The 8171-nt window shown below is 34.5% G+C and overlaps 1 long non-coding RNA gene across 1 annotated transcript in view; it reads left to right on the top strand.

Moving 5' to 3' along the window:
- The first annotated feature begins 890 nt into the window (after positions 1-890).
- LOC116419655 overlaps positions 891-8171 on the top strand; it is a 32424-nt gene continuing 25143 nt past the window's right edge. The window contains exon 1 of the long non-coding RNA XR_004229923.1: positions 891-1023. This is a non-coding gene — a long non-coding RNA (uncharacterized LOC116419655). The remainder of the gene's footprint in view (positions 1024-8171) is intronic.

The following is an 8171-nucleotide window of genomic DNA, read 5'->3' as shown; positions in this document are numbered from 1 at the left end:
GTATTTCAGTTCACAAATATTACCATGATTTCTTTATTGATATTACCTTTTTTTCATATCTCTTTCAACTATGAATATTTTTTATTATTCTCTTGTTTTAGATCATATTTATCACCTTACTCTACTCTCATTTTTACTTTATATGACTTTTTATGCATCAAGTATTTTTCTTATAAACAATGTATCATTGGATTCTGCTTTTTAATTCATTCTGCTGCCCTTCATTATTTATTTATTCTATTCATATTCAGGGTTATGATTGGTAATTGTATTTTCCCCTCTATCATATCCTCTTAGAATTTTTCTTCTCTTTGAACCTTGTCCACATGTGCATTTTTCTACACATAAAATGGATGTGGAGAGACAGAAGAGATATATGGTCATGAGTAGTAATTTATAATTGAAGTTGTCCGATATTAATATTTTGTGTTCTTTTCTCTACCAAATTATTGGTTCTTAAAATTTCTTTCTCTCCTTTTTATCTTCCTTCTATCTTCCACTTTCCATAGTTGAAGTTTCTTTTTCTTTTAATTATTCCTTCACCAACTCTATTTCCCTCCTTTTATTTCCCTTTTCCCTCTCTTTTTCTATTTCCTTATTAAATTTATTGAGTTTTTATATCTAGGTCTTTGTGTGTGACTGTGTATATGTATTCATGAATGTGTATATGTGTTTTAATCTCCCTTTATCAGGCTTACACTGGCACAGGACTGCCCAGCATGTCATGCCCGCATCAAAGAAGACACTGTTCACTGTGAGCAAAGCAGAATCTCAGCAGCTCAAAAAGAGACAGGAGATGCACAAATTTAGAGATGTTTACACTCCAAAGTTCACATGGAGTATTCCAACCTGTGGTAGAGCCTTTCAAGCTCATATGGTCTGATCAGCCAAAGTCGGACACACTGTACTTTGACCCCAACATAGTTATGTTATTTTGATCTTCTTTGAGGATGAAGGACCACAACCAGCTTCAGATATGAATGAGTTTTGTGAGATGCATACTCTCCCTAATTATGATAAATAGTAAGTTTTTCTGTCTTATTAATTTTTTCTCTAATATATTACTTTCTCCCTCTTTTATTTCCCTCCCTCTTTTATTTCCCAAGCAAAGCTGAAGATAACCATCCCCAAATCCTGCTTTATTCTCTCTCTGATCCTTGAAGACAATGGGATTCTGAAAGGATACTTGTTTTTTTTCCTCCTGCATTAGGATGTAATTTGGCCATTAAATACTGATGATAAATGAATAAGTGACTAAAATCTCCTCCACTTCATTATTATTTATTAAATTTTAATAAATATGCTATGTTTATTATGTCCCAGGAATTGGGCTAAACATAAGAAATATAAAAACAGGCAAACAAATTCTTCACTTGAAAATATATATATATATTTAATTGAAGAAGGCAATATAAGTACTGGAGTGGAAGTCAGGGCAATTTATTTTGGCCAGAAAAGTCAAGAGAATGGTGATTGGAGTCATAGAACAATTGATTGACCTATCTCTTTTAGGAATGGCAATATTAATTTAGTTGCTATTCTCAGAGCTAGAATTATCAAATATGTGTAGGGGTTTGGGGTTAGGGTAAACCATTGCAGCAACTTGCCCTGAAGTTGTCTAGTAAGAAGTTTGATGAGTTTGGGTCCAGGTAAGAAAAAGGAAATGCTCACTAGTCAGAAGCTCAGGGCTCTAGACTGGAAGCTTAAATTCCAGGCAAGAGGTGGAGGCTGGAGTACAGGAATATGGCAGCTTGGAAATAACTGAGAAGTGATCATACTAGCTTCCACCTTGCTGGAATTTTCTTTCCTCCTTTATCTTCCCCTCCAGCGACCACATGAGCTACCTGGTCACTAAGATTTTCCTTTCCAGTACCTTTGGAAGTCTCCAAGGTGTGTATCATTGCAGATAGTTATTTTATTCTCCTTGTGCTGTGACATAACAGGATTTGGCTTTTTTTCCTCATTGTGTTCCAACAAGACAGGGCTAAAATCCTACATCTTGTTTACTGGTAATATAGCCCAATCTATATCAACTAGTCTAACTCTCTCATTTTAAATATTAAAAAACCTGAGGTCCATGGAAGCTAAGTGATTTGAATCAGAGCCATCTCTTCATCAGTAATTTTGGGTCATGAGAAAAGGACAAATTCTTTTTCCTCATATCAGGCCACTGTAGAAATTGGGACATTCCAAAAATCTAGCTCTCTCTCCAAATAAAGAGGTAGGAATCAGAAACATTTTCCATTTAGCTTGACCTCGAGGAAATCTCTCCCTGGATATTCTTCTGACCATTTTCTTATATAATCCTAAAAGGGATGGAGGTGTTTGCTTGAGTTTCCTTTTATTTTTATTATTCATTGTTTCATCTGGTATCATATCACATATATATATATACACATATATAAATACATAATAAATATATGTAAATGCACAATAAAATATATCCTGATATATATATATGTATATGTATATACATATATATATGTATGTGTTTATAGCCAGGGAATTTCTTAGGGCATCCTGATTGTAGCTGAAACCATTTATGTCACTATCTCATCTGGATATAACTCATAGCTTTTGAAGTGCAGCTATATTGGCAAAAAGATTAGGAAAAAAAAAACAGGGCTAGTAAACATTGGTCTTAGACAAAGCCTAACTTAAAGATTCAATCAAGAGAGAGATCTACATTACTTTATTATTTATTACTTTATTATCAGCCATATTGTTTTAGATACATGTTTACATATCAGTAAATGCATATGTGTATCTGAGTGTCTATATGTATATACGTATAGATAAACAAATCTGTGCCTAACTGTAGCTTCTTTAGGGAAGGTGGCAGGGGATGAAAGGGAAGAAAAGAAATAAAGTAAAAAGTGCACAGCAGAGAACAAAAGAATAACCTACAACAAAGCAAAGGAAAGGTGGACACTCATGATTTTAATCTCTTGTATTATTATATATGTTTTCTTGAAATGGAAATTTATTGTTGCATATTTTGAATCTCCCCTGATGTTCTGCTGGGCATATGACAATTTCTATTTTATTTTAATTTTCCTTTTCTGTCTTTCTTTTTCTATTTTGTTTTTTTCTGATTTTGTATTTGGTTTAATAAAAAAAAAAAAACTTAAAAAAGGATATTAGATTGAAGGCATTGGCCTTTGTTCCTTTTTAGAGCTGTACACTAAATATAACAGTATAATTTTTAAAGCCAAAAAACATATGGATCATTTAGTCCAACCATTTAAATTTAGACTAGGAAATAGTACCAAGGAAGTTTAGACACTTGCTGAAGCTCGCATAATCAAGTAGTGGTGACAGATCTGGAAACTAGATAGATTGATTTCTAATAACTTTCTATTATACTACATAAGAATGTTTCTTATAAAACTGTTCTAATTTCTTCTTAAAGTATCTAGTTGTGGGAAGGTTTGAGAACCAAGCTTCTCTACTTTGAACAATTTAATTTTATACTAAATAGCATCATATTATTTGGTTCTGGAGAAATCTCCTCTGGGATTCCAAGAAAATTCCTTACAGAACAGTGTAAAAAAGCCTTGGCTTTGGAGGTAGAGAACCAGAAGTGAAATCCTTTTTCTGTCACTTATTACCTATGGGACCTTAGATAGATCACTTAAGATTTACCTCTTAAGGTATCCTTATTTGTAAAAAATGAAATTGGATTACAAGACTGCTTAATCTATGATCCTTACTGACATCAAATAAGTTTGACCAAAATTTTCAGATATGGGAATATAGAAACTTACCTGCTTGCAACATACATGCACTTTTAATCAGTTTTGGAGAAACCATTTCTGATATTTAGGAAGAAGAATTTGGTCTTCATGTTTCCACCATTGTAGCTGTGAATCTATTGAAATTGAATTTGATAAGTTTAGTTCTAGTCTCTATGTTACACATATGCTAAGATTTAAGTATTCCAGAAGACTTGGTATTCCCCCCTTTTAAGCTTTGACATAGCTAGAATTAAATTTCCTTCCTCTTTGCCCTTGTTCCTCATTCTTCATAAGTGTTCCTCAAGCTCTGTATGAGTTTGGGTCTTGAGTGACTTTGACCCTTCCATTTGATCCTTCCACACCCTATAGTGTGCTTACCTCCCACCCCCACTGTAGGGCAATAGAAGCCATACAAATATACTGTGCTGTATTTTCATCTGATTTTGTACCATCCCTCCATCCCTATATGCCAATCATTCTTAGGGTATAACCCCTTTTTGCCTTGCACGAAGCAATATTGGAGTGGAAAGGAGAAGGGAACCTTTTTTAAAGAAAGAAAGTTTCTAATAACCCTGAGTCCTAAAAGTCAGCATTATAAGTTGGAAGGAATGTACATGCTATTGTGAAAAGTCAGGGGTAGGGAAAGCTTTTTTTTTTTTTTTTTTTTTTTTTGGACTTTCTATGGACTTATTGTAGGGAACAAATCCTTTTCTATATTCTACACCCTTATTCATCCAAGTTCTTGCTAGGGTAGATGAGGACTCTTTTCAGGAAGCAAAATTAACTAGATATTAAAGTTCTCAGGGTTACCCTGGGTGGAAGGATGAGACAAGAGAGATTTTATGAGACTGTCTCCAAATGTTCCTGAATCTACTGCATCAAAGTCCAGAGTCCAATTCATACAATCATTCTTTTATAAGAAGAATGGCTACTGAATTGTGAAGAAAAATGAGCGTATTCCCCTATATTTTAAAAAATCTCATGACTATTACTTATGTTTTTTCCCTTTAAAATAGGGTTCTATACCACATACATACACACAGACACACATATATAAACACACAAACGTATATGTGTGTGTGTGTGTGTGTGTGTATATATATATATACACACACACACACACACACACACACACATATGTATATACTATCTATCCCCTTGTAAGAAAACTACTCATTGACAGTATTTGAAATGGGAGCCTTAACAGATAATTACTATTGGAACAGTGGCTTATCAAAGTTGTGTATATTCTTTAAAGGGAAGACTGCCAAGAAGAGAGTGAGATTTCAGTTTTTAAATGTATGCTGAATACAAATGCCTTCAAAGGTAATTCTGCATGTAGGCACAAAATCTTGATTTAAAAAAAGATGAAGTAGCCACCAATAACACAGATGTTTAAAACATTGTAAGGACAATAGACATTTCTTGAATTGAGAAAATAGGGGAATCAAATCAGCATAAATGTAACAGTTTAGGGAGATAAATAATTTGATTATTTCCTTGTTTCAAAGATGTAGAGAGTTCCAATATATTCTGGCAAGCTTTGGAATGAACTTTGTCCCATTCTATAGCCAAAACTCTAGCAGCTTCACTTGAGCTAAATGTTTAATTAGACCAAGTCCCTTCATTTTACTGCCTCCCCCTTTAGCTTTTAAGTCATCCTAGTTTAAGGAGGAACTGCTTATACTGTATTCCTTGAAGTTCCCCTGATTTTACAATCTATTCCCAAGCTGAAATGTTCACTCAGTTTCTCAAAGCTTCAATAAATCTCATAGATGTGGGAATTCCTTCAAATGATTCAGACCACAAGTCATTCATGTCTGCCCATCCTTTGTTACCCACACATTACATGAGTTGACAAAATCTTATTGCTTCTACCTCCACAAAATCTCTAGCATATGAATTACTTTCTGTCCATTCAAATGACCATCACCCTAGTTCCTCATCACCTCTCTTGGACAAATCATTGCCTCATCTCAAAACTCTCCCACATAAATATAGTTGACAAAGTTATTTCTGTGCAAAACGTGGCTTGACAAGTTATTCTCCCATTTAATCAATTCCAGTAGCTTCCTATTGTCTTAAATTCCATTCACCTCTTCATTTATTCAAACATTCATCATTTAAATGCCATTATTGCTTTGATTCTACTTGTCACGAACCAGAGTGTCCACAATAGACTGGGACCTAGGCGTCCATACCTAGCTGCTCAGTCCATCTTCTGCACCAAAAAGGTTGATATACTCCTCTCTTATTTTTTTCTCTACACTCTTATGCATCTTACCTACCAGAATAGCTTCAATTATCATTTCTAGAAATTTTCAAATCTAAAATTTTTGTCCCATATTTCCAAATGTCTATGACTGCTATATAATGAAAATGAAAACTATTATCATAACAATGGTAAAACTTTGGGATGCAGTCACTTCTGAAAAGAGGACAAAATGATGGGAATATATATCTTTCTTGAGCCTACTTGGGTTTATGTTGGTACAAAGCTCACATAGATTTCCTAACTCCTAGCAGAAAAAAATGAAAGGAGAGAGAGAGAAAGAAAGACACACACACACACACAGAGACAAATAGACGCAGAGAGAGAGACAGAGACAGAATCAGAGACAGAGATAGAGATAGAGACAGAGATAAGCAGAGAGACAGGAGACAGAGAGAAGGAGAGGGAATAATTGACAATCATTATTCTACCCACCAGAAGAGTGGCCTTTTATCTATCACTTTCCAAAGAGAAAATAAAAGTTATGGTGTTTTCTACTGATTGAGGAGAAGCAAGAAGGTTTTGCTCTTTCATTAAGGTATGAAAAATGAGCAGAAATGAAGCATTACTCTCTAACTGAACAAGAAATAAAAAGAAAAAGGTCTGTTCTTTGAAATCCAACCTACTACTTCTAGACAAGTCCAGGAATAGGCAAGAACCTAGAATTTCTCCTCAATTCCTCACCCTTGAATATTTTACCTACTAAATTTTAAGCTCTGCTTGATTACAATAGCCTTTGTGGGAAAAGTAAATGAAATTCAAAAACAGATGTATAAAAGATTGTTATGGAGTAATAAGGCTCCATTTGAAGTTAGGAATTTGTACTCCTTGGAGCAGATCATTTTTTTCTCCAGGTGGATGATTGCATTTCATTTCATTTCATTTTTTAAAATTAAAGCTTTTTATCTACAAAACATATTCATATGCAACACTGACCCTTGCAGAACCTTTTGTTCCAAATTTTCCCCTCCTTTTCCCCACTCCTTCCTCTAGCTGGCAGGTAGTCCAATGCATGTTAAATAATGCTAAATACATGTTAAATCCAATATATGTATGCATATTTATACGGTTATCTTGCCACAGGAGAAATCAGATCAAGAAGGAAGAAAAAGAAAAGAAAAACTGAAAAAGAAAACAAAATGCAAGCAAATAACAGAGAGAGTGAGAATACTATGTCGTGTTCCACACTCTGTTCCCTCGGTCCTCTCTTTGGGTGTAGATGGCTCTCTTCATCACTGCACAAGCAGAACTGGTTTGGGTCATTTCAATGTTGAAGAGAGCCACGTCCATCAGAAGTGATCATCATATAGTCTTATTGTTGCCGTGTACAATGATCTCCTGGTTCTACTCATTTCACCCAGCATCACTTCATGTAAATCTCTCCAGGAATCTCTGAAAATCATCCTGTTGGTCATTTCTTATAAAACACTAATATTCCATAGCATTCATATACCATAATTTATTCAGCCATTCTCCAACTTAGGGGCATCTGCTCAGTTTCCAGTTTCTTGCCACTACAAAAAGGGCTGCCACAAACATTTTGAGCAGATCATTTTTAACACCCCTCCCTCATATGATAATATTTTTGAGAATAATTTTGAAATGTAACAAATAATTATAATAGCTAGAAAAGAAATACTATGACAATTTTCTTTCATAGAATTTCATAGATATAATTATGCCAGTTAAGAGAAAAACAAGTTTACAACAAAAAAGAAAGAAAGAAAAGGATTAATGCTTTAAAATCATATTAATGCGTTACTCCAGAATTGTTTCCCCCAACAAATAAATTACTCTTAAACTGTGGAGAGCTGTCCTTCATCAGTAAGGTTCTAGAAATTGTCAGGCCAGATCTTGAGGTAGTGACTTGTGGGGAGGAGCTACAATTGTCTATTTCCTCTTCCTTTCACAAAAATGATGCTGGTTTTTCTACATTGTCCTCCTGGGGCACTGGAACATTGTGTCTAGAGTTCTTTCTTTCTTCCCAGCCCCACCTTCAAAAATGTCCCAAAGTTGCACTTACCTAATCTGAGCAATTCTCTTATTACTTTTATTAGAGACCTCCTGGAAAGGTAATGTCCACAGACTCTTTGCTTTCCATGAAGAAATCTTTCCCTAACCCTTTCATTGCCTGAATCTGGGCCAACTTTCTGTATGCTAAT

The sequence above is a fragment of the Sarcophilus harrisii genome, chromosome 5 (assembly GCF_902635505.1).
Source record: "Sarcophilus harrisii chromosome 5, mSarHar1.11, whole genome shotgun sequence".
Lineage (NCBI taxonomy): Eukaryota > Metazoa > Chordata > Mammalia > Dasyuromorphia > Dasyuridae > Sarcophilus > Sarcophilus harrisii.
This window is presented reverse-complemented; position numbering and strand designations above follow the sequence as displayed.